General features: G+C 43.4%; 1 long non-coding RNA gene across 1 annotated transcript; it reads right to left on the bottom strand.

Annotated features, from left to right (window-relative positions):
• Positions 1–884: 884 nt before the first annotated feature.
• LOC119804858 lies at positions 885–25,861 on the bottom strand. The gene is made up of 6 exons (XR_005283853.1): positions 21,765–25,861; positions 21,499–21,657; positions 21,025–21,096; positions 13,285–13,590; positions 3,233–3,313; positions 885–1,695 (listed from the first exon to the last, which is right to left on the bottom strand). It is a non-coding gene; the product is annotated as an uncharacterized LOC119804858 (long non-coding RNA).
• Between the last annotated feature and the right edge of the window lie 195 nt (positions 25,862–26,056).

Below are 26,056 nucleotides of genomic sequence, written 5' to 3'. Positions count from 1 at the left end.
AAGGGATACATTTAAATTAAGGGCCAACTCACACATAATTTTCAAATGTATAAACACCCATGTTCAATCCAATACAGGTCTTGCTGACCTTCAATTGTTCTTAATAATGAGAAATAAGCAAGTCAGTAGCTATGAAATGATTTCTGCAAATTGGAAAACACCATGAGTATGTGCTATTATTATTAAATGTAGATCACATTGCATTTCCTTCTAGAATCTCCTAATTTGAGATTCTTCAGTGAGGCCTGACTATCTGGAGGATAAAGGCTTTAGGCATTAAAGATGAGCATATATCGCCACAGATTGAATGAGTTCCTTGGGTTTTCCTGAGGTCCACGGGCAATGCCACACTGCGCCATGGTGTGCCTGAGGTAGGAAGGAAGCTCATAGCTTTCCCACAGCCTCAGGAAGATAAAGACTTAATATGGAGCATAACGAAAATAAGACTACAGAGCTGGCTCAATAGGTAAAGTGCTTGCCACTGAAGCCTGAGGACCTGAGTGTAAAGTGGGACACAGTTGGACCGCCGAACACATCAGTAACCCGGCGCTCTGATGCCGAGATGGAAGGCAGACAGGACAAACCTCAGAAGCTTGCAGGACCATAGCCTGACCTTAAGAAGCACAGCAGCGAACAGCAGAGACCTTGCTTCAAACAAGGTGGAAGGTGAGAATCAACCAACACGTAAGGTTGTCCTCTGATTTATGCTCATGTGCATGTGCGCGCGCGCACACACACACACACACACACACACACACACACACGGGTTGGGGAGGGGGAAGAGGGATAATTCCAAACTCAGGATCACAGAGATAACCCCAATTAAACTCTGGGGAACACTAGACAAAACCCAAACTAGCAAATCAGGAAGAGAGTCACAGAAAGAAGACGAAGGCTCGTTAATGGGCTAGGGGAGAGAGCTGGGGAAAGGAATAGGGGAGAGTGGTGAAAATGCATAACGCACATGTGTGAAATTGTAGAAGAACCGAATTTACTAATTCAAAAAAGGAAGCAGTAAAGGGAAAGAGGGAGAAGGGAAAGAAAACTGAAAACATTGGACTGAATATTGTAACCATCTGCTAACTGTTCTCCAGAGCTCAACTCGCCGATTCTGCTTTTCAATAGTACTTACTACTTATTGGGGGTTCTGCAATCATATTTTCAAGCAAACACTGCATAAAAGGTAGACACTCTAAACAATTAATTATTCTACAGGCCAGGTCTGCCTCAGCACTATGGATATTTTTGACTGGAAAAGTCCTTTCCCCACCTTCTTTTGAGACAAGGCCTCATGTAGCCTAGGTTGGCCTCAGAAGTCACTGTAGCCTTCACCTGCTGAGTACTAGTGTGACAGGCATGCAGCACCATGCCTGGTTTTATGCGGTGCAGGACTTTGTGCATATTAGGCAAACAGTGCACCAAGCTAGCTATTTCCCTCAGTCCCAGGACCTCATTTCTGTAGGCTTTTTTCCTACTATCCCCACCTAGTCCCATTAAAGAGGTTAAAATGCTAGAGATTTATTGGATTCAGGGCACAAACCTGGGACTGGAATGGATGTCCAATGGGGTATTTGAGGACCAGGTTTTCCTCGCGACTATAAGGATGCTTATGGAGTGGCGTGTTCTTTCTTCTTCCCTGAAGGGTGTTGTACCTGCACGTGATTCAGGGACTACTTCGCAATCAAGAAGGGGATACTATTGACAAATACAGAATAGTAGAACAGAAAGTCAATGTTTGTAGCTGAATGTCTGGTCCTCAAAGCACCAGAATCAGAGATGGGGCGCTAGGGAGATGACTGGATCATGACAGCTCCAGTCACATGGATGGGTTAATGCATCTATAAATTCATAGCTCATTGGGCCACTGAAATCTTTAGGAAGTGGGGCCTGGTAGGAGGAAGTAGGTCATTATTGATGTGCCCTTCAATGAGATATTTGGGGGTTGCTTGCGGGTTTGTTTTGTGTTGCTTTTTTGTTTTGTTTTTAACATCTCACTGCATGGATCAGGCTGGCTTGGAACTTGCTATCTATATCTAACCCAAGCTTTGTTTTCTACCTCTCTTCCTTCTCTCCCCACCACCTCCCCTCTCTCTCTCTCTCTCTCTCTCTCTCTCTCTCTCTCTCTCTCTCTCTCTCTCTCTCTCTCTCTCTCTCTCTCTCTCTCCTCCCTCCCCACTCCCAGGTTCCAGGTTTCCATGAACAAACATCTTGGCTCCATCGCAGCTCTCCAGGGTTGATCAGGAACTAAAATTGTGAGCCACGACAAACCTTCCCTCCTTTAAACTGATTGCTCAGATACCTTATCGCAGTGATAGAAAGCTGGGCAACACAAACAAGGAAGCTCCAGGCCATTCATCTGAGCTGCAGAACCTGTCTGGGAACCACATACCTTTGGATTTCCTGCCATGTGATATAAGTCAACTATTATTCACGATTCCTCATGTTGTGGTGACCCTCAACTTACAATTATTTCATTGCTACTTTGTAACTGTAATTTTGCTACTGTTATTAATTGTAATGCAAATATCTGATATGCAGGATATGTGACTTACAAAGGGGTCATGACCCACAGGTCAAGAACCATTGCTCTAGATGATCTGATTTGATAGAGTGAATATGAATTTTAAAAATGATGCTGGACAGTGGTGGCTCATGCCTTTAATCCCAGCACTTGGGAGGCAGAGACAGGTGGATCCCTTTGAGTTCAAGGCCAGCCTGATCTACAGAATGAGTTCTAGGACATCCGGGGCTGTTACACAAAGCAACCCTATCTCAGAAAAAAAATGATAAACATGGTTGAAATTTTAGCTCCATTATTCCCTGGCTGTTGTGATTTTCACCATTAAGCCTTTTAAACCATCTTGCTATCCCTGGAAACAGTGACCATCCTTCATGAATCTATGTCGACTTGTTAATATCTTATTATAAGATTATTATGCAGAATTGGAAGTTATTTGTGGGCCCACCTCTTCCAATAGTCTGTGAGCCTCATGACAACTGACTCTATGTATGATTTCTTTTAAAATTAACGTGCTCATTGCAAGGTTTGGCACAAAGTAGAACCTGAGTATATGGATGGTCCGCGGGATTATTGAGTGAATGAGGAAGTGAATGGCCAGAGAAAGCCAGTGAGAAGAGTACACAAACATTTCTGAGTCCTGTTTCAACCCATGCTAGAAGGAACGCTCAGAGATGAGGAAAAGGAGAGTCTTTGGATAGGAGAGTCTCTTACCAGGATTTCAGCTCGCTCATGCTGCACCTCTGCCACTCTTTCCTGGTCAGAGTTCCCATTCTCCTCACTACTGGACTCTGCCTTTGAATCAAAGTAAAGAAACACAGATGGGCACTCAGCCCATGTTCAAAGGAGAAGTAATCATCTCAAAATATTTGATTTCAATGATATCATGTAAGCAACTGAAGTGTCTGGATGTTAGAATCATGGAATCTTAAGTCCTATGATATAAACATCAGCAGGACGTCCATATACTTTAACTTTGGCTTTGTTCGTTTTGTGTTTGCCAAAAGTGTTAAATCAGATTACAACATATACATGTTTATTGTGCATATAAAAGACCAGTTCCGGAACCAGGAGACTTGGAAGACAAAATGGTCAGAAGCATTCCATAACTTGTCTAGCTTGCTTTATAAAGCATAATGGAGGGCGCATTTTGACCTGTTTTCCTCTTACATATTATACATTAACATTCCTCAGGGCAAGTAGGACAAGGTACTGTCATTCTAGCTGATTGGTTTAATTTCACTCAGGAATGCAACACTTACCTTTTGTGCTTTCATTATGACCAGAGTTAACCTTTTTGGGAAGACATATATAACCATTCACATTGGGTTATATGGTTGTGGGCATCTAGCCTTGCGTTATGGCTAAATTATGGTCTCCCTTGTTATTTTGAACACTTTCTCCTAGTTTTTCCACTTCCACATAGAGAAATCCAACTTAGCAGTTTAAAATGTGGCATCAATACCCCATTGTATAACTATATTGCAACCTACTTCCTATCCTGATGGACAGTTGGATTATTAATAGTTCTCCTTAAAAACAGTACTGTGACAAAGGAAAATTCTACACACATCTCCTTATATGCAGATTTATTTTCTGAGATATACCTAGGATTGGCTGTATAGGTCTTGGAGTATATGAATTTTCAATCTCACCGAATGTCCTACACCCATTTCTCGGAATTAAAATACTCCCTCCATGAGGGATAAGGGATGGTTATGCCATGGAAGCTCCCCAAACCTAGGGAACCTAAGGAGCTCAGATGCTTGCAAGATTGACAAGGTCTCTCTCTAAAAGGTCGTGTAAGCAATTGCTGGAGAAGAGTCGAGTGAGGCTGTAAGCTGTGCGGGGTGCTGCAGAGGTGCAGTTCTGTGTACTGTCACCCATGCAAGGGGGGGCTTTGGGGCTTCAGCTGCCTTTGAATCACCCATACTCCTATGACTAACCTCTCACCCGGGTTCCTGTAATAACCCCAATGACATCACTGGTCCACCTAAGCAGACATGGATAGAATTGTGTTGATGGCCCATTATCAATGTCCTACTCACAGTGAATCGACATTAATTCACATCTTCCCAGGGAAAATCAGTCGCACATCCAATATTTTTGAAGTACTTTTCAAACTATTTCTTCTAGCTTGTATAAAGTAGATGAAGGTGTCTATTTCGCTATAGAATACTTGGCATTATCAAATGTTTCAAAGAATTTTTAATGTAATGGGCATACATAATTTTAAAGTCAAATAGTTCATATTGCCTTTAGTGAATTGGAAACTCTGCCTCCCAAAGCCCCCATTCTGACTTCTCAAATTTATAGTTTTTCCATTTCTTTAAGCTACATCTTTTGAGCATTGATATGTATGTCATTATACATTTAAAGATCATTCATTTACCTCCTTCTATGGTTTCATTTGTTGATACCTGTCCTCTACCTCTGTTTCTCTTCCCCAGCTATTCTCTTCCTTTGGCACTGTGAGTGTTGGTGCAAAAGCTGATTGCCAGGGCTGGCAACGTGGTTTAGCTGGTAAAGTGCCCAAAGCCCTGGACTCAAGCCTCAGCCCCACCTAAAGCCAGTGTTGCAGCACACACCTGCAATCTCAGCTCTCCAGCAGCAGAGGCAGGAGGATCAGGTGTCCAAGGTCATCCTAGACCTGGCTACATAAGATCCTATCTCAAAAAAATGAATAAATAAATCTGACCTCTAGAGGATTTCTATCCTGCTTCTGCCTTCTCCCTTTTCTCTCTTTGCCTTTTGCCTGAAAACCCTCTCTCAGTATATCCCATGCTTCTTTTCACGGTAGGCAATGTCTACCTAGGTTGATGATGAAGGCGATGGAGTGTGGATGAAGGTAATAGAGTGTGAGTTGTCTCTGATAATTTAAAAGTGAAGAATTAGGCCTTGGGTAGAGCATGCCTAACATGCCCGATGCCCTGTGTTCAATCCCCACTGACAAACAAACCAGTCTCGGTTTCAGCAGTGCCCACCATATGGCAGCAATTCTAAATAACGTCAGTGAAAAAAATCACTCCTTAAGCAACAAAAGCTTTTACTATTCTAAGATGTAATGCCTTAAACACAACAACCGTTGCAGCCACTGCTGTCTTTTATTAATATACACACAAGTATCAAATTAGCATGGTTTGTTTTGCTTTTCTTGAGAAGGGCTCTCATCTATGTAAGTCAAACTAGTCTGAAACTCAAGAATGCCAGGATTACAAGTGTAGGCCCCTTCTCCTGGTTCAAATTAGCATGTGTTTGTTAGTTATTCTTTCACGATAAACACTGTGTTGTACATGGAAGTCAATTTTAAGAATTCTGTTTTGCTTGTCAGCCTTCAGTGAGCTGTTTCAACAGCATGGATCAGAAGGATTTAGAAGTGTTGGAGTCCACTTTAGACACAGTTTGTGTTTCCAACTGCTACAGTTTATTCATGAGTTCATAAGGTAAATTTGAAAAGCTCATAGCATTATGATTATTAATAAAATCAACAAAATTATTAATAAAATTCAATGCAATAAAATTTTCTTTGTTTCTTCCCTAGCTATTATCAGGATTACTAATGAAAATAATTTAAATAATTTTTTCATCTAGAGAAGGTTTAAAGAAATGATTCTTGGGCCTGGAGAGATAGATGGCTCAGAGGTTAAAAGCACTGACTAATCTTCCAGAGGTTCAATTCCTAGTAACTACATGGTGGCTCACGATGATCTGTATGAGATCTGGCGCCCTCTTCTGGTGTGCAGGCAGACATGCAGACAGATTACTGTGTACTAAATAAATAAATAAATCTTTTAAAAAGAAATGATTCTCATCTGGGTGGTGGTGGTGCACGCCTTTAATCCCAGCACTCAGGAAGCAGAGGCAGGCAGATCTCTATGAGTTTGAGGCCAACCTGGTCTACAGAGTGAGTTCCAGGACAACCAGAGCTACACAGAGAAACTCTGTTTCAAAGAAAACTAAAAGGAAAGGACAGGAAAGGGAGGGAGGGAGGGAGGGAGGGAGGGAGGGAGGGAGGGAGGGAGGGAGGAGAAAAGAAAGGAAAAGGAGATCTTCAAAGAGTCTCATGCACCTCTCACCTTCAGGTTTTCATGAGAAACATAGTGCAGCTGTTTGCTGCTCCAGATAAAGGTACAAATATGTTGAAAGTAAAATCACACACACACACACACACACACACACACACACACACACACACACACACACACAATGTAAGCACTATTCAAGAGAACTACAGTGACTATCATAATATCAGACAAAATAGGACAAAAATCGTTATCAAATGTACTTGATTAGTGGATGACAACGGTTCAGCCTTCAATATGCAGGCTATAATCCATATAACCACAGAGGTTAGGTATATATTAAGGGACTAGTCAGAAGGAATAGATCACTCTGGGGGGGGCAGAGAATAGAACAGGTAGTTATGGATGGATATGGGGGGAGGTGACTCAAATGGGAGGATAAAACAGGGAGGGGGAGGAAAGGAATATGGGGAGAAACAGCTAAAACTAAGGGCCATTTGGGGGGGTGGTTAATGTGGAAACTTAATACAGAAGAAAACTAAATACTAAAATACTAAAAAATAGACATATATAAGGGAGATGTAAATGGAACCACCCAATAATGGGAAAGACAGATCCCCAGCTGAACATACCTCTCATCACCAAATAAAACTTCCAGTGTTGGGAATGGGTTACATCTAATAGTGCTATTTGCCATAGGGGTAGCATGGAAACCCACAAACAATCCAGACTGTTGTCAAGACTATTGATTGTTCTGTACAGACTGATGGTAAGACCCTATTGTTGTCTGAGTATTCTGTCTTGCCTAGTTCCCACAATCATTAAGTCCCAAAGAAATCACACAGAGGTCTACATTAGTTATAAACTGATTGGCCCATTAGCTCAGGCTTCTTATTAACTCTTATAACTTACATTAGCCCTTTATTCTTATCTATGCTAGCCACATGGCTCAGTACCTTTTTCAGCGAGGCAGTCACATCTTGCTTCTTCTGTGGCTGGGTCAGGACTACAGAGAGAACTTTCCTTTTCCCAAAATTCTCCTGTTCTCATTGACACACCTCTACTTCCCGTCTGGTTGTCCCACCTATACTTCCTGCCTGGCTATTGGCCAATCAGCATTTGTTTAAAATATAATTGACAATACAAACCATTGTTCCACACCACCCTATTGCTTTAAGTCAACACCTATATAACTCAATGAATGCGGAGAAGCTGAGCTGGTACCTACCTTGAACCTCCAAGCCCTGCAATCTACATCGGTGACTTGCCTGCAAGATACACTCATGTAAAAGTGGCATGAAGTTGTTGGAGAGACCAACCAATAGCTGATTGGAATGAAGGCCTACTCCAGAAGATAGAACTCATCCTTGGCACTGCTTGGGTGACTAAGAACCTGCGATTAGATAGGCCAGGGACCTAGGAGAAAACCAAGTAATACTGTTCTGCTGAAGGAACATAGCAGTAAAATGAGCCCTGACAGCATTCTGCTATACCCACAGATCAGGGTCTCTCTCAGTCATCATCAGAGAAGCTTCCTTCTTTGGTAGATGGGAACTAATATAAATGAGACTGACAGTTGAACACTATGCAGAAAGTGAGAGACCTGGGAACACTCAGTTCTAAATGGAACATCTCCATCAAATCCCCTCTCGGGGCTCAGGGAATTCTGTAGAAGAGGAGGCAGAAAGACTATAAGAGCCAGTGAGGATGGAGGTAACCAAGAAGATGGGCCTTATAGACACAACAGGACTGATGCACATAAGAACTCACAGAGGTTGTGGCAGCACGCACAGGGTCTGCCCAAGGTCTAAGGCAGATGGGGTTCCAGCAATGAGAAAAGAGAAGATAAGCACCCATTCCTAACCCAGAATCTAGCTCCAATTAATAACCACTGGCAAGAGAAAAATTGGTTTCTCTAACAGAGTCTCACTGGGTATATTAACCGGACTTAGGGGCAGGCCACATGCGCATCACTAAACGGTCAACACCAAACAAATTCAATATTTTGGGAAGGGATTTTGTCTCACAATACTTTGTTTGGACTTCTGTTTTTCCTTACATATCTTTTGCTTATATATTATGGTTTCCAATTTTTAATGTTTTTTTTGTGTGTGTAAATGTGTATGTCTTGGTGTCTGTATGTGTTTCTTGTACTTTTTCTTTGGATCTTTTTTTTCCTGTTGGTTTGCTTATTTCTTCCTATTTGTCCTGGTTTGTTTGTTTTTATTTTATCTTGCTATTATTTTAGATGCCTCTTTGATTGAGAGGAAGAAAGAAATTATTGAGAGGGGGAAAGAAAGAATGGTTGGGTTGCGAAGTACAAGGAGTTAAGAAGGGGACACTGTAATCAGAATATACTGTATGAAAAACTATTTTCAACCGGGTGGTGGTGGCACACGCCTTTAATCCCAGCACTCGGGAGGCAGAGGCGGGCGGATCTCTGTGAGTTCCAGGCCAGCCTGGTCTACAAGAGCTAGTTCCAGGACAGGCTCTAAAAAAGCTGCAGAGAAACCCTGTCTCGAAAAACAAACAAACAAAAAAAAAACTATTTTCAATTAAAAATAATAACAAAAAATTAAAGAAAATTCCCTACATATTTGCCTACAGTCACATCTTCTGGAGGTATTTTCTCAATGGAGGTTCCCTCCTTTCAGATGACTGTAGCTTGTATCAAGTTGGCATAAAACGAGCCAATACAGAAGGCATCAAATTTTTAATGCACTGTCTAGATCAAATTCCTTTTAGAATGAGATAGAATCTAGAAAATAAACAGAATAAACCCATTTCTCCACCTTCGGGCTCTTTCCGGGACCAGGCTAGAGACTACATCTATCCCCTGGGGCGAGATGATGCTGGCCTATGCTGGAGGACAGCTGTGAAGATGGTGAGATCACGTTCTGATCGAGTTCGTCATCGGAGGCCGAGTCCATAGGTGTTGCTTCTTCATTGTCTGTGCAGTTGGAGGAAAAAAGATTCAAAGATGCCTTCTATCTGAGAAACTGGATTAGTAGATCATCAGGGCAGGGAGAGGAAAGAGCTGTTTTAAAGTAGAATAAGTAGGAACCATTTTTGAACTCCATCGTATACTTCCAAGCAGTGATTTTAGATCCATGCATAGGTGTAGGAGTGCGGATCTTAAGGAACTAGAGATAGAAATTTGCAATCAAAGATACTATTTAAAGTCAAAAGACTGAACAAGGTCATCTGGAGAGTAACTATGGAGAGAAGTGTGAGAACTGAATTTTAAGTCTCCCTAACATTTAAAGATCAAAAATAGAAGGTGTGGCAGTTGAAGGAGATGGGGAAAAGTTGGGCACTGAGAAGGAAGATGGCAGAATATGACTTCCTGGAAGCCAAACAGAGGTGTTTTAAGGAATGCAGAATTGGATGGAGTGTGTCAACTCTCTTCAAGTCCATTGCATATAGCAAGATGGTCATCTTGTAACCCTTAACAAAACCGGAGAAGTGTATGGTCCCACATGTAGAAGCATATGGACAGCACAAATAGGAATCCATGAGTTATTAGATGTTTATAAAGGACATGGAGTTAGGGGATAGGAAGGTGGAGACAGACCTGGGAGGAGTTAAGATGAGAAGCTGGGGTGAAAAGGATCAGAATACATTGTATGGAATGCTCAATGGATTAATACAATATTTTTTAAGAGTGGGTTAGATAAGCCAGGGCTTCAGTAGCACCAGCATTTCTTTCCAGCTTAAGTAGAGCCAGCACCTCCCACAGGAAACAGTAGCAGGTAGACAGGCCACATTCCATGGTGACAGAAATGCTAAAGAGACCCAACAAGACTCAATGTAATGTGCTACTCAGACTTCAGAGATATCTAATACAAAAAGGGGTGTTGCGGCCCATATCAAGAAGATTTGTTTATTTGTTTGTTTGTTCGTTTGTTTTCAAGACAGGGTTTCTGTGCATAACAGCTGTGGCTGTCCTGGAACTCACAGAGATCCGCCTGTCCCTGCCTCCAGAGTGCTGGGATTGAAGGCGTGCGCCATCACACCCTGCCCATATCAAAGATTTGACAACCTTATCTGGCACTGCTTCCCGGGGTGAAACTTCAGTAACTGTGTGGTCCCTGTAACCAAACATTTCTCCTTTGTCTAACTGGGTCATATGGGCAGTCTTCTATTCAAATGTAGTCGAGAGCATGGACTGTGCCAAACACCTGCTGATCCATCCAGAAACAAGGACTAAGTTCCAAATACCAGACACTGTCACCTTCAGCCTCGCTAAGGGAACCTCTTGTTCTCAGTCTTTATTGTGTTTGGTGCAGGGCAGCCTCTGTACTAGTTTGTGATTATAAAGTAATTAAAAAACACATTTTACAGTTATTATTTTCTATGCCGTACTTCTGTGTCCCATTTCTCCCTTGGTCCATCCGTTTAGAAAATAAATCTATGGGAGTTGTAAAAAAAAATGAATGAATAAGAGTTGAGAATACTGAGCCATGAAGATAAAAGGAGAGCTCCATATAGCACATGACTAAGGATTTCCTTGTAGCTGACCTGTGGTATGGGGAACCATGGAGCTGTGATCAAACAGACAGGAAAACAGTTATGGTTGTGAAAGAATGAGATAGGGGTGGTGTTTTTTTTTTTTTGAGCAAAGTCTATGAATTGACAGTGGGATATGAGGTCTAGTGCACAGTGGGGAGATGGAACCATGCTAAGGGCACAGTGGTCTTATCCTTTGTATCAGAAAAGGCAGAGAGGATGAGGATAGATGCTGGTAGAGTCATAGGTTTGATTGTGGAAAGAAGATGAACCACTTCTCTTCAGTCTGTTTATTTCTGGACAGAAACCCAAGTAGTGAAGTTATTTCTAAAAGCAAGAGAAAAGGTGGACAAGAAGACATTTGGAGCGCCCCCCGCCAAATGTAATGGACCAAGTAGTACTAACAAGCTTGTACTCGTCAATCAGCAATGACCATCTTATAAAGTGGCTGAGTTCTCTGGCCTTCTTTCCGTTCCTCGAGCACAACAGTCATTCATGTGCCAAGTTGTTCCCTCTTGTTTTTTTCTTGTTTAAACTCCTTCCCCCATGGTCACCAGTTCACTACAGTCAGGCCTTCATTCAAAGGCCAAGCTCTCAATTGACTGTGCTGGCACACATCAGTAATCAGTACTCAGGGGACTAAGGCAGCAGGATCAGGAGCTGGAGGACAGCCTGGGATATTTGCAATTTCTTGTTCCAAAGAAAGAAAGAAAGAACTTCAGAGAAACTTTCCTCCACCACTCCATCTATAACAGAACCCCCTCTTTTTCTTGCTTGCTATCTCCTTTCTATGCTTTGCTAAAAACAGCTTTGTTAAAGTACAATTGATACATAAAAATCATATATAGCCAATATATATAATTTTAGGAGTTTGCAAAAACTTGTGTGTGTGTGTGATGGAGGACTCTCATTGGTTAATAAAGAAACTGCCTTGGCTTTTTGATAGGGCAGGATTTAGATAGGTGCAGTAGACAGAACAGAATGCTGGGAAGAAGGGAAGTGAGGCAGATGGCTCGGGTAATCGCCATGCCTCTCCTCTCTGGGTCAGATGCCATGAAGCCAGCCACCAGGTCAGACATGCTGAATCTTTCCTGGTAAGACACCACTTCGTGGTGCTACACGGATTATTAGAAATGGGTTCATCAAGATGTGAGAATTAGACAATAAGAGGCTGGAACTAATGGGCCAGGCAGTGTTTAAAAGAATACATACAGTTTCTGTGTTGTTATTTCGGGGCATAAGCTAGCCAGGCGGCTGGAAGCCAGGCGGGATGAAAAGCAGGCCTGCCGCACCGCAGCTCCTCACTACGTGTGTGTGTGTGTGTGTGTGTGTGTGTGTGTGTGTGTGTGTGTGTGTGTGTGTGTATGTATGTGTGCAGGCACATGCATAACTGAATGGTAAGAACACTTGAAATAAAATCTATTTTCTTTTTCTTCTTAAAATATTTTAATTTATGTGTATGAGTGTTGTTCTGCATGAATATATGTGCACCATGGGCATGCTTGGTTGGGGAGGGCAGATGAGGGTGTCAGATCTCATGGAACTGGCATTACAAATAATTGTGAACCTCCATGCAGGGGCTGGGAACTGAACCATGTCCTCTGGAAGAGCACTGATGATCTTAACTGTGGGACCATCTCTCCAGCTTCACATAGAGTGTTTTGAATTGCATAATGCCATAATGTTAACTACAGGAACTATGTGGTACAGCAATTCTTAGAACTTACTCTTTTACTATACCTGAAACTCTATACCCATTGAAGAACAACTCCACAGCTCCCTATTCTCTGCCCAGCACCTGCTGTCCTATTTCTTGCTAATATGGGTTTGGCATCTCTTTGTCTGCTGTATTATCACTTGTGACCATTGGACACATCACCTACATTATCTCAAGACTGTGTGCCTGTCAGGAGCTGGAAGAACCCTTACATTCTCCCCACTGACTGTGGAATAGTGCCAAAGACAGGTTGACCGTTTTGCATCAAGGTTGCTTTGAAGAAAGTAAGGTAGACTGTGGAGCAGAAAGGAATCCAGATCAGCTTCCCATGTCAGGTTCCCTGGAGGATAACAATTCTTCCTACTTCCCTGTCTCTCTGAGCAGTATTTATCAGTAGAGAGAATCAGACAACAATCAAAGCTGGAACAGGGAGTGGTACAGGTGAGGAGCAGAGATAGCATCTGTTGTTGCTGAGGGTTAACGGCTTGAGGTAGAAGAGTATAACATATCAAACTTACCTATGAGGGAGGAAGGAGGCTTGAAAGCCTTGCCATCCTGCCAGGCAGAGTGCCAGGGTGCTCTAATAGTTTAGTTTTCCACAGTTCTGAAGGACATGAGTAGGCGGAAGGATGATAGCTGGAAACCTTGGAAATGGCATCGATAGGGAGAGGGTCCTGACTCATTGGAGTTGGCTACATGAGTTCACGACTGGAGGATACTCCTCAGATAGCAAACAGCAAGGCAGCAGGCAATGGACCTGACGTCACGTGACAGGAAGTGACCATCTTGATCAGGGCGTCACATTCACAGCAAATAGGACAGTACTGTGCGAGGAAGAGAGGGGCAAAAGCATGAGACAAACTCTCAGGATTCTGTGTTTGGGCATGTTCATAATCTGCTCTTAGTCCTGAATGATTTTGGTGTCTCAGAATACTGGACACCTAGAACCATCCAACCCCCTGGAATGCTTCACCAAGCACAATGCTGGCCAGACTGTCTCTAAGGGTAGCATTGAACCTAAGGCAGAACACTTGATTTACAAAGTCTTTGTTGAGGATCCCCCAAAAGAGTGGGCTGATACAAGTGTGTTCCATGTCATGTGCCAAGTTGAAGGGATCCTGAAACTCTGTCAAACACAATTTTTCTGGGGGATGAAATTGTTGCTGTCTGGCAACTTGACATGAGGTGAAGAATTCAAAATACCACCAAACTAGGAGTACCCCAAAGTGGAGGGACAATACTTGATTTCTCTAGTTTGGAGTTGTTACCAGAATCACTAAATAACTGGTTCATTGTAAGCCAGGTTCTGGGTAAAATAAAATACCTTAGAGGGTAGAGAAAGAAGGCTTTTTAGTCCAGGAGGTGCCAGAGAACACTGACAAAGCCCAATAATTAATTTGATGCATTCATCACACAGGCCAGAGAACATACAAGGACCAGGGTAACAGTAGCCGCTATTTCAGACTATCCCCCATGAGGTAGCTTGAATGAGAACAGCAACCATAGGCTCACATGTTTTACTACTTGGTCCCCAGCTAGTGGAACTCTTTGGGAAGGATTAGAAGGTGTGGTTCATTAGTGGAGGTGTAATACTGGGGGCAGGCATTGAGGTTTCAAAAACTCAGGCCATTGCCAATTAGTTTTCTCTGCTTCCTACTTGTGGATAAGGATGCAAACCTCAGCTATCGGTCCAGAGCTATGCCTACCTGTCTGCTGCTATGCTCCCTGGCATGAAGATCATGGACTCTAACCCTCTGCAACCACAAACCCCAAAATTAAATGCTTTCTTTTATAAGTTGCCTTGCTCATGGTGTCTTATCATGGCAATAGAAAACTAAGACACTCTGCCATTGATTAGTGCTCTATGTAATGCGACAGCCCTAGCTGTATGCCACACCCAATTCGAAGTTTTGTCTTTGACTGAAAAATCAATGACTGCTTGTGCATATCTGTTGGAACTGTAGTGCAGGGTGCAATTGAGCAGGACCGGGGTTGGTATCCTGTAATGCCATTGAATTAAAGTGCTATGTGTCTTCATTTTCATAAGTAATAGGGATGCCAACCAAAGAAACAGTGCTAAACTGACCTGGCATACAAGTCCTGATACCACTAGAATTTCAAGATTTTACATTTGAGGCCATGTTTTCTTTTGTGAAAGCTCAGGTAAGACTAATGATGTAATGTAGTTACTGTCAGGAGCAGTTATTCACAGCTGTGACTGGAGTTAGGGCCAGGTTCTGGGCCCTGACAGCATGTCTTTCCCTCAAACCCCACCACCAACCAGGTTTGCTGATGAGCCTCAATAATTCAATTCAAGGCACAATACTGAAAAGCACAAAAAGAAAACTTGTTCAATATGGCCACTTTGTGAAGAAAAGCAGAGAGTCCAGAGACCATATCCCCAAGCTCATATCTGGGGTTTTGGGTTTAAATAAAAGGCAAGAAGCCTGGTACCATGTTGGTGTCTGAGGGCTACACTGCTGTGGGTTCCGTGCCAATCTGAGTGGCCTGCACTGCCACCTGGGACCACGATGTCATCTGGGCCCATGCTGCTGCTAAGGGCCATGTCTTTTCTGTGGCCCTGGAGCAGCCGACATCTGAATTGATGTCCATGGCTCCTGTTACCACTGAGGGTCATGTGGATGTTGGGGGGTCTGAACAGTCACCTGAGACCATGTTGGTGTCTAAGAGTCTTGTTGCTGTGGGGCTATGATGATCTGGTCAGCCTTTGCTGCCTGATGGGTGACATCTGGGCTCATGGTGACAGCTGCTGCCAAGAACCATGTCTGGGTCTGTGGTCATGCTACAACTGGGGTCTGTGATGACGTCCATGGCCCGTGTTGCCACAGAGGATCATAGGAATCATGTGCACTGAAATCTGGGGGTTGTGCTGAGCTGGCCCTGTCCCTCACTGGTCCAGGGAGAGCTGGCCCTGCCCTTCACTGGCCACTGTTCTGCCTCCCCCATGGGAGAGCTGGCCACCATGCTCAGGAGAGATGACCCTACCACTCACCCTGGGCATGGGAGAACTGACCCAATGGCTTGGGCCTAGGAGAGCTGACTCTGTCCCATGCCTGAGGGGGACCATCTGAGTGGCCCAGACCAACCAGTTCACCTACCACCCAGACCCACATCACAGGCCTTGGGTTAGCCCACCCTAACATCTACCCCATCCCTGACCTGCTGGAGTACATGAAGGAACTGTTCTTGCAGAATGATAGCTGCAGGATCTCCATGACCCAGGACAATAGCAGGATATCTAAGAGGAGTTTCAGTGAGGATCCAGTGATGATGCTATGCCAGAGACCTTGAACCAGAGCAGTGACTCATTGCAACGGTGGGGCTGATTGGACAAAAAAATGTGTACTGTGCGATACACAGTAGTTCCGAGTGCCACTAGGACGAATAAAGAGGTATTGGCATGATGGAGGAGCGAGGTGATTTTTTGTTTGTTTCATTTTGTTCTTAATTGATTTGGGGGGCATGCTGAAGCGATGAGAGAGGGATATGGAGGGACTAGGAGGTGAGTGGGATTGGGGTGCATGATGTGAAATTCCCAAGGAATCAATAAAGAATTATGTTATAAAAAATAAATAAAAGGCGAGGAGTACACATAGCTAAGCAATCCTGTTAAGGTGTTCTACCATCATTATCTGGCAGGGCTCTAGTCTCTCCTGCAAGGTGGTCTGACAGTGTGAGGTCTCCTTCATAAGCTTCTCCTATGGCTGTCACCAGGCTTCAGCCTCTTCCCACTCCTCAGATGAGATTCCTGAGGAAATTCCAAATCCTTGGAGTCCATTATCTCAGCAGTTTGATAGACAAATGGGGAGGCCCGAGTATCTCTTTAGAGCAGTGGTTCTCAACCTTCTTAATACCACAACCCTCTAATACAGCTCCTCATGTTATGGTGACCTATGGTGACCCCCAACCATAAAATCATTTCCGTTGCTACTTCATAACTGTAATTTTGATACTGTCATGAATCATAATGTAAATATCTATGTTTTCCAAAGATCTTAGGCAACCCCTGTAAAAGGGTCATTCAACACCCAAAGAAGCCATGACCCACAGGTTGAGAACCAAAGCTTTAGGACTATCTTCATTCTTGGCAGGACAGTGACACTATTATTCTTAGATAATTCTTTCTTGTGATTCCTCTTTTCCTAGCAAGGCAAAATGTGTAGACATTGGTATTACCTACAAGATGCACTAGGTAAAAAATATGACGGTTCTTCTGAGTCATGGACGTATCTATGATTGACAGCATCTATGGTTTTGGATGGCTGATACCCTAAACTACAAAGGTAGGAAGAATTTCATGGGTTCTTTCCAGCAACAAACATCTGCTGAACTCATCCAGTTCAACTTAAGTTATTTTTAACAGGCTTTCCGATGGGGCTAGAGAGATAGCTCAGCAGTTAAGAACTACTGCTCTTCCAGTAAGACAAGAGTTGGGTTCCCAGCACCTATGTCTGAAGGCTTATAACCACCTGTAACTCTAGCCCCAGGGAAGCTGACATCCGTTCTGGCCGCCACAGGTGTTAGCACACACACGTATAGGCATACACGTAAGTAAAAAAAAAAAAAGATAACTCTAACATCAGGAAGGAGGGAAGGAAGGAAGGAAGGAAGGAAGGAAGGAAGGAAGGAAGGAAGGAAGGAAGGTAGGAAGAAGGTGATGGGCGGAGATATCGGGCCCTTAAAAGAAATCTCAATCTGGCTCAGAACTGAGAGATAAACAGTTATTTATTTAGAGGGAAAAACTTACAAACCAGGATTCTCTGCTTGAACGGCGGATGGATACGAGATCTAAAACAATCCAAACTAGCCAAGTGGGAACCAGGGGGACGAGAGAAGGGGCCCGACGCACTTCCGCATCCTGGTAAAAGTCTATGAGGCCACGCCCCAGTAGGCGGCTAATTACAAGCTGTAAACCTTCCCACAGCAAGAAAGCTTAGATAGCATTTAGAAGAATGACAGGAAGATCATGGATTTGAAGCCAACCTGAGTTACATAGCAAGATTCTGTCTCAATAACCAAGGAGACGGAGTTGGGGGTATAGCTTAGTAGTAGAGCAATTTTCCTATACACTCAAGGCCCTGGCTATGAACCCCAAAATGGAAAAGAAGTTGTAAAGTGGCATGAAGTTTTCCTTCATGTGGATCTGCAGGTAGATCCTAGTATGTGTGTGTGTGGGGGGGGGGATACATAACAACCAGATCTAAGGATTATAAACAAATCCTTGCTCTCTATAGCGCCTGTTGATTTTTAAGGTGCAAATACTCTGCCTAAGAATGATTTCAAGCTACACTGCTACAGACAGAAGACACTATAATAAAGCCTCGGGATTTCCACTGTACTGATATAATGCTCATACCTTCAAAAGCGGAAAGATGAATAGAAGCGTGGTGATTGATGCCTGCAATTCCAGCACTCAGGACACAGAGGCAGGGGAATTGCTGCAAATTCAAGCTCAGCCTGGTCTACCTAGAGAACTCTAATCTACTCTGGACTGCAGTAAAAGGCCTTGTTTCAACCTCTCTACCTCCAAGAATGACCAGGAAGTGATTGTGGTTATTACCCATGTTTTAATACCGTGTACGTAAGGGTTAATTAATTTATTTTTATTCATTAATGTTCATTATATTGGAAATTTTAAATTACCTTTAATTTAATAAGGGTGAATTTAGATAATTAAACTTTTAACAATGGCTGTGATTAATAATTAGCAAGCCTAAGCTTTTCACAGTTTAGCACCCAGTTCTTGTGGGTTGGTGCCATCCAGCTCAACCATAGCATTAGTCTCAGCCCTGTCACCTCGAGAGAGAGAACAGAGGACAGTGAAGTCAGGAACGGGTGAGCTTACTTTCTCAGTAATGACAAGCTTCCTCATGAGGAACTGCCCCTGTCCCTAGGAGAGAGACGACAGTACACACTGGTGGCATGTGCTCCTAGAAGAAGAGTTAGAGAAACGGCACCCTTCCAGTCCTGTGAGCTCATCATGAGCTTCGGGAGGGACTTGTGTAGTGTACGTCAGAAGATGCGCTGGGGCCCCACTAACTTAGTCAGGCTTTTAGTCACGTTAATGATGTGTGGGACCTTATAAATGCCAGGGATTTTCCTTGCCTTGTGTCTGTTGCTTATTTTACCCTTCCCTTGGAAAGGGTAGAAAACAACTGAGCTGCTACCGCCTCCCTCCCCTCACCCCGCCCAGGGCAGCAGAAATCTGACCCTCCAGCCCCTTCATATGCGCAGAGCTCACAGAGATCACACAGAATTATTTTAGAAAAGGAGGGGCAAGCAGGGAGGTGGTGGTGCATGCCTTTAGTCCCAGCATTTTGGAGGAAGGGGAAGGCAGATCTCTGAGTTTGAGGCCACCCTGATCTACAGAGTGAGTTCCAGGACAGCCAGGGCTTCACAGGGAAACTGTATCTCAAAATATTTAAAAGAGAGAAAGAAAGAAAAGGAAAGGAGGGTCAGTCTACCTAAGGGGAAGTCTTACCTAGCAGGAGCTCACCAAAGCCAGCTGGACTGGGACTGAACGAGCATGGGATCAAACTGGACCCTCTGAATGTGGCTGACAATAGGGGCTGACTGAGAAGCCAATGATAATGGCACTGGGTTTTGATTCTACTGCATGTACTGGCTTTGTGGGAACCTAGTCTATTTGGATGCACACCTTCCTAGGCCTGGATGGAGGGGGAGGGCCTTAGACTTCCCACAGAGCAGGGTACCCTGACTTCTCATAGGATTGGAGGGGGAAGAGGGAGGGTGAGTGGGGGAGCGGGAGGGAAGTGGGAGGAGGGGAGGAAGTGGACATTCTTATTGGTATTATTTATAAAGTAATAAAAATTATCAGGAAAAAAATTAAAATAATTTTTAAAATAAAAAAAGAACTGCAAGGCCTAGTGTTCATAGAGCTTTTCAACTGTGTGGCAAAAAATGCTTCATCCAGAAGCATCTGGGCAGTGGCAACAGAGGCACCACAGCACTTGAGAAGGAGAGATCTGCCAGCAGATGCAGCAGGGTGGTGGGATGTCCCTTTGATCCCATTTCAGCCAAGCATGAGACCCTCAATACCACAAGTTACCTTAGAGACTGCAGAAGGTGCCCCGAAGACAGGACTCATGGCCTGCCTTTGACTTTCTGGATAAGGATGCACTTTTGCCTCCTGCCTGGGAATAATCAGCCATAGGTCCTGATGCTGGCCCCTGGGCTCTTGGGCACACCCTCTGGCTCATCTTTCCTTTCCAAATGAAGAGTAGCAGTGCTTGCAACAGCATGGGCTTATTTCTGCTCTCTTCTCACTAGAGAGGGTCCCAAGGTCGATTCTTGCTTTATACTGTCTCCATCACTTTGGTTCATGTTGTCTTTAAAACTCTGTGAATTTCATTAAGGCTTATTCGACTACATCAAAGCTTCATCCAAAACATATCTTTTGAGCTGAGCCCTTCCTCACCTGAGGCTTTGGCAGATACCCCTGAGGAGTAAATGCCCTTAAGCTTCTTAAGCACCCAACTGACTGAGTCTTAGAGGCACAACCTTGGATCCTCTTATGGTCTTAGTGGGGAGGATTTTCCAGGCAGACCTTTAGCTTTAGTTTTAGACCTTGCCTTCCTGAGAGTGCCCTGGATTTGAGGTTTGTTTCAAAGCCATTTCTTATTTTAGCACTGGCCACCACTTGGAGGATCTAGGGATGACTCTTCAGAGCCAGTGTGCCCAGACTCACACTTTAACAACCCTCCCATTCACACATCGCTGTCCTTGCACATTCTGCTGCCTGCAGCAAGAAGAAACCAGGCAACACCCTGGATGCAGCTGGTGAGAAGCTTCTCAAGCTGATCACCCATCTCATTAGACATATTGCCTACTTTCCAAATAGTTTCAGGAAACAGTATTGTTAAACTTTCTGCCACTAAACAACACAGCGTTCCTTTGTTTTCCACAAACAGCTTTTGCTTATATTTATACCCTTATTGGAAGCATCCTCAAAGCTCAGACTGTTACTAACAATATGTTCAAGAAATTTTAGTCTTTCACTAACTCTCTCCTGAGAAGCCTTCCAGCATCTGCCAACTGCTTCTCAAGTTTTTCTCAAAATTTTAGATATTTATTATTCTAGCATCCCACTTCCAGGTAGCACCACATTGCTATCTATTACTGTGTAACAGACGACTCCAAAACTCAGCGGCTGTGAACAACAAACAGGTATTTGTTTCACTGTATTTTTAAAATATTTATGTGTATGAGTGTTTTACCTGCATGTATGGGCTCCCTGTGCATGGCCTGGTGTCCACAGAGGCCAGACGAGAGCATCGGATCCCCTGGAACTAGAATTATGGAACATTGTGAGTTGCCACGTAGGTGCTGGGAACTGAACCTAGATCCTCTGAAAGAACAAAAAATATTTTTAACCCCTGATCCATCTCTTCAATGCTTCTATTTTTTTTCTCATAGTGCTGGAAATTTAATCCAGGGCCTGGCACATGCTATATGAGCACCGTACCACTGAGCTTCGCCCTCACTGAGAATCATAAACTTTTGCTATCCCAGTTTCTAGTAGTCAAGAATGTGGGAGTGGCTTAGCTGGAAATTTTGGCTCAGAGTCTGTCACATGGCTACATTTGAGATATAACCAACTCTTTTGTCATCTTAAGCTTGAATGGTGACAGAGTATCTGCTTCCAGAATGACTCCTTTCCATGTTGTTGACAGGAGGATTCATGCCCTCACCACACAGGCCTGTCCTCAGGTAGTTGAAGTGGCCCATGACATGGTAAATTAACTTCCTTCTAGAAAAGAAAGCTCAGAACAAGCCAGGCCGCCTCTGAGAACCTCGTCTTTGAAATTGTACTCTGTCACTTCTGTTTCATGTATTCATTAGGAGAAATTCTGAAAGAAAGAGAGTTTAGATTTCAACTTTTTGAAAGGAAGAGCTTAGAAAAGTTTGTGGCAAGGAACAATTATTATTATCATTATCTTTTAGATAGGTGTCTCACCATGTGTCCAAGGTTACCCTCTCTCTTGCAGTCCTCCTGGCTGTCCACCTTTTCAGTGCTGGAACTCGGCCCTGCTGGTTTTAAATCATCATAGTCTCCTCTTCTCCCAGCATGTTATAACTGCAGCAAGCCTGCAGAGTTCTCTAATCTAAATGGGGAAAAAGAAAGGCTCAGAGAAATTGTTTTGACTGAGACGCCATCATAATCTTTCTGACTCTGTAGAGCCAGGTGTGGTGGCTTATGCCTATGACCTCAGTGTTCAGGAGCCTTAGGCAGGAGTGCAGGCCAGCTTGCACAAGAGAGCAAGACCCTGTCTCAAAGCTGTAACAACAGCAGAAATAAACAAACAACAACACCCAAACCAGACAAAGTGAGCAGAGCTTTTCAACTCAGGTCTGACAGAAGGTTCCAGAACAGAGCTGAGGAGGCAAGACTCAGATGATGCCACATCCTTGAAAAAATGGTTTTCTGTGCCCTGCACTGTCACTGGGGGCCACAGTGACAACCAGACCCAAGCTGCTGCTGGCCATGGCTAGGTCCATGGGCCTGATGCAACTGGGGTCTTGGTTAATGTTCGTTGTAAATGTTACCACACGGGTGAAGTCCTCACTGCGGGTGTGGGTGAGCCGACTACTCCCCTCACCAAAGCAGGGTGGTCCTAGTAGCCCTGACTGATCAACTCAGCTGCCACTGAGACATCCACATTCAGGGTTTTGAGTGGGTACTCCCCAACATCTACCCCATCTATGACCTGCTAAGTCATAGTCTCATTACTCATGAGTCTGTGAAGGGACTGCAAAACCATGGCTGCAGCATCTCCACGACTCGGGGCAACAGCAGGATGTCTGAGAGGGTATCAGGGAGGGTCCAGCATTGAGGGTCTACCAGAAGCCAGAGGTCCTGAACCTGACCAGCAACACATTACACAATGACCATTTGCAAGTGAAACTGTGCGGAGAAAAGAGTCTACCGTATGATACCCCGCAGTTCCCAATGGCCCTAAGATGGATGAAGAAGTGGTGGAGAGGTGGGAAAGATGCAGGAAAGAAATGAATTGCTTTTGGTTTGTCTTTGTGTCTATTTTTGCTTATTTGCATTTTTTAGTTTTTGCTTGTTTGAATTAATATTCTTTTATTTTGTATTTTTATTTATTTTTTTAGGCTTTCATTTTGGGGGCAAATGCTAAAAGGGTGAAGGGTGGATACAGAGGAACTGGGAAATGAGTGGGATAGGGGTGCTTGATGAGAAATTCCCAAAGAATTAATAAAAATTATGTTTAAAAATTTAAAAATAAAGAATAATTCTCTGCAACATCTCTTGTCCTCTCATCCAGAAAATAGCTCCCTTATACCAAGTGCCAATTTCACCATATGGGCCTCTTCGCCAAACATTTTACATACATCAGCCTAGTTACGACTCACAAAACTGTGTGCAGTGAAGGTTTGCATCTTCTCCCTTTCGTATGTATGGAATCTCTGTCTCAAAGGAAGGAAATAATACGATCGCCAAACAATGGCAGAAAAGTCAGGATTCGAACTCAGATTTGTCTGAAATTAGACTGGCTTACACAACACAGGATGAAAGTTCCCATCTTGAAGGTCCAAGAGATATCTGAGTAAACATAGAATGTCCACGGGTCACACTAACTCACTAATATTATCAGTGTGTCATAAGACAATATAAGTTTGAGAGAACAAACACCAAGCAATGGGATACAGCGCAGTGGCTGAGCACTTACTAAATTCTAAAAGCCCTGGTCTGGTGGTTTGAATGAGAATGGTCCCCCATAGTCTCATATATTTGAATGTTTGGTCTGAAGTTGGAACTGTTTGGGAAAAAATTAGAAGGCACAGCCTTGCTGGAGAGGGGTATCATTGTGGGTGAGTCTTGAGGTTTCAGAAGCCCTTGCCACTCCCAGTTACCTTGCTCTTTCTCTCTGTCTCATGCTTGTGGATCTTACTTGGCTCTTAGTTACTGCTCCGGTGCCATGACAGTCTGCTTGCCGCCATGGTCCTCACCATGATGGTCATGGACTCTACTACCTTCTGGAACTGTGATCCTCAATTAACTACTCTCTTTTATAAATGGCTTTGGTCATGCTCTGTCAAGGCAATAGAAAACTAACTAAGATGTCTGGGTTCTATCCCCATGAAATGGTTTGAAAGAAAATGGCCTGCAAAGTGAGTAACACTATTAGGAGATGTGACCTTGTTGGAGTAGGTGTGGCCTAATAGAGGAAGTGTGTCACTCACTGTCAGGGCAGGCTTTGCTGTCTCCTATGTTCAAATTACTGCCCAGTGTCACAATCCACTTCCTGTTGCCTCCTGATTAAGACGTAGCCAGCAACACATCTGCCTGTACACTGCTATGCTCCCTGCCATGATTATAATGGTGGAATCTCGGAACTATAAACAACCCACCCCAATTAAAGGTTTTCCTCTATAAGAGTTGCCGTGGTCATGGTGTCTCTTCATAGCAACAGAAACTTTGAGACACCCCAGTACAGCAAAAATTGAAAATAAAAGAATAGGAACTGGAAAAGTAATTCAGGGTTAAGAGTGCTCTCAAGGTTCTTCTAATGACCGAAATTCAGAGGTCCCAGAACTACTTTGGGCAGCTTATAACTGTCCATAACTCTAGCTCCAGGGAATCTAACACCCCCTTTTGGCCTCTTGGGATACTCACACACACAAGTGCATGTATGTACTCATTTAGAAATATACATACAATTGCACATACACATATAAAGTAAAATTTAAAAATAAACACCTGGCAAATTAAAAATTAAAGTATGAACATTACTGTTTACTGAACCCTTGCTATTTCCTTCATACTTATGAATTTGCTCTCCTCAGCAGACACTTCAGATAAGTATAGACAAAAAATAGATTATTTTATTTAAATTTTTTACATTTATCTTTTTGTTGTTGGAGAATTTCATAGGCATGTAATCCATTTTGATCAAATCACCCCCATTCCTACTCCTCCAATTCCTCTTTATTCCCCCCTACTTTTCCCTCCCTAGTTCTAAAAATTTTTTTAACATTTTTTTGTTGGTGTGTACATGTATGTGAAGGGGTGTTGCTATGGCATGCACATGGAAGTCAGATAACAACTTCTGGGAGTCAGTTGTTTTCTTCCACCTTGTGAGACCCAGGGATTAAATTCAGGTTTTCAGACTTGACATCGGGGAACCTTTACTCACCAGACCATCTCACCAGCCTTGCCCTCAGAAACACATTTTCAAGATGCAGAAGCACAGAGAGGTGATGTGACTTGTTCAAAATGATCTTTGCTGATTCTGAAAACTGGGGCCACACCAGTGAGTTTTCATGAGCTCCAAAGAGACCTGGTGACTGATAGCGCATTGGAAGTTGTTCAGCTCCCTTAGCCAGGGCTGCTTCTCTATGCTTCTCGAGGATATAATGAGTTAGTTCACAGTATTACACTTGTATCAATAGCTCTGGTTAAAAGAAAACTCCATCACAGACTTCTGACAACCTTGTTTTTTTTTAGTTCATCCCCTCTCTACTTCTACCATCATCTCCACATCAAACTCTCCTAGAGATTCCCAAGGGAATATGACCAGGTCTTCTGGGAAGAATCCAGATGTTATTTGTCAGTAACTGGAAAAGGTTGCATTTGTGACAGGGAGACCATCGCTGTGTTTCTCAGATGACTGCCAATCATTTTAAGTAGTAATTATTTTTATTTCCTTAGGATGTTGGGCATGGAACCCAGAGACTTATATGGACTCCATCACTGAGTTCCATGCCCATACCTTAGCAATTCTTTTTTAAAATGACAGTAATAGGGCATAACTCAGTGGTATTCAGCTTGTGTAGATAGTATGCACAAGGTCTTGGATCAATCCCTGGTATTTCCAGCAAACCATTCAATCAATAAATGTAACAATAACAGTCAGGGATTCCAGTTCTGGGTGAACAGATTTTATGCTGTCTCACTGAGTGCAGCTCTGAAATCTGACTTATTTGAAGATTATGGAAAAGCAGAGTAGCAGACTAGGAAAGACTGGAGCACAAAGTACTCACTATTGGTGAGTCTACTCTCTTCTGGGTAGTGCTCCCCAGTTTGGATTCTCTCTCTCTCTCTCTCCTCTCTCTCTCTCTCTCTCTCTCTCTCTCTCTCTCTCTCTCTCTCTCTCTCTCTCTCTCTCTCTCACTGTCTCTCTCTCTCTCTGTCTCTCTCTGTGTGTGTATGCGTGTGTGTGTGTCATGGGACTTGCTCTGTAGACCAGGCTGGCCTTGAACTCAGAGATCTGCCTACCTCTG

Source organism: Arvicola amphibius, chromosome X, assembly GCF_903992535.2.
Source record: "Arvicola amphibius chromosome X, mArvAmp1.2, whole genome shotgun sequence".
In the NCBI taxonomy this organism is placed as follows: domain Eukaryota; kingdom Metazoa; phylum Chordata; class Mammalia; order Rodentia; family Cricetidae; genus Arvicola; species Arvicola amphibius.
Note: the sequence above shows the minus strand (reverse complement) of the source record. Positions and strands in the feature narration are given on the sequence as shown.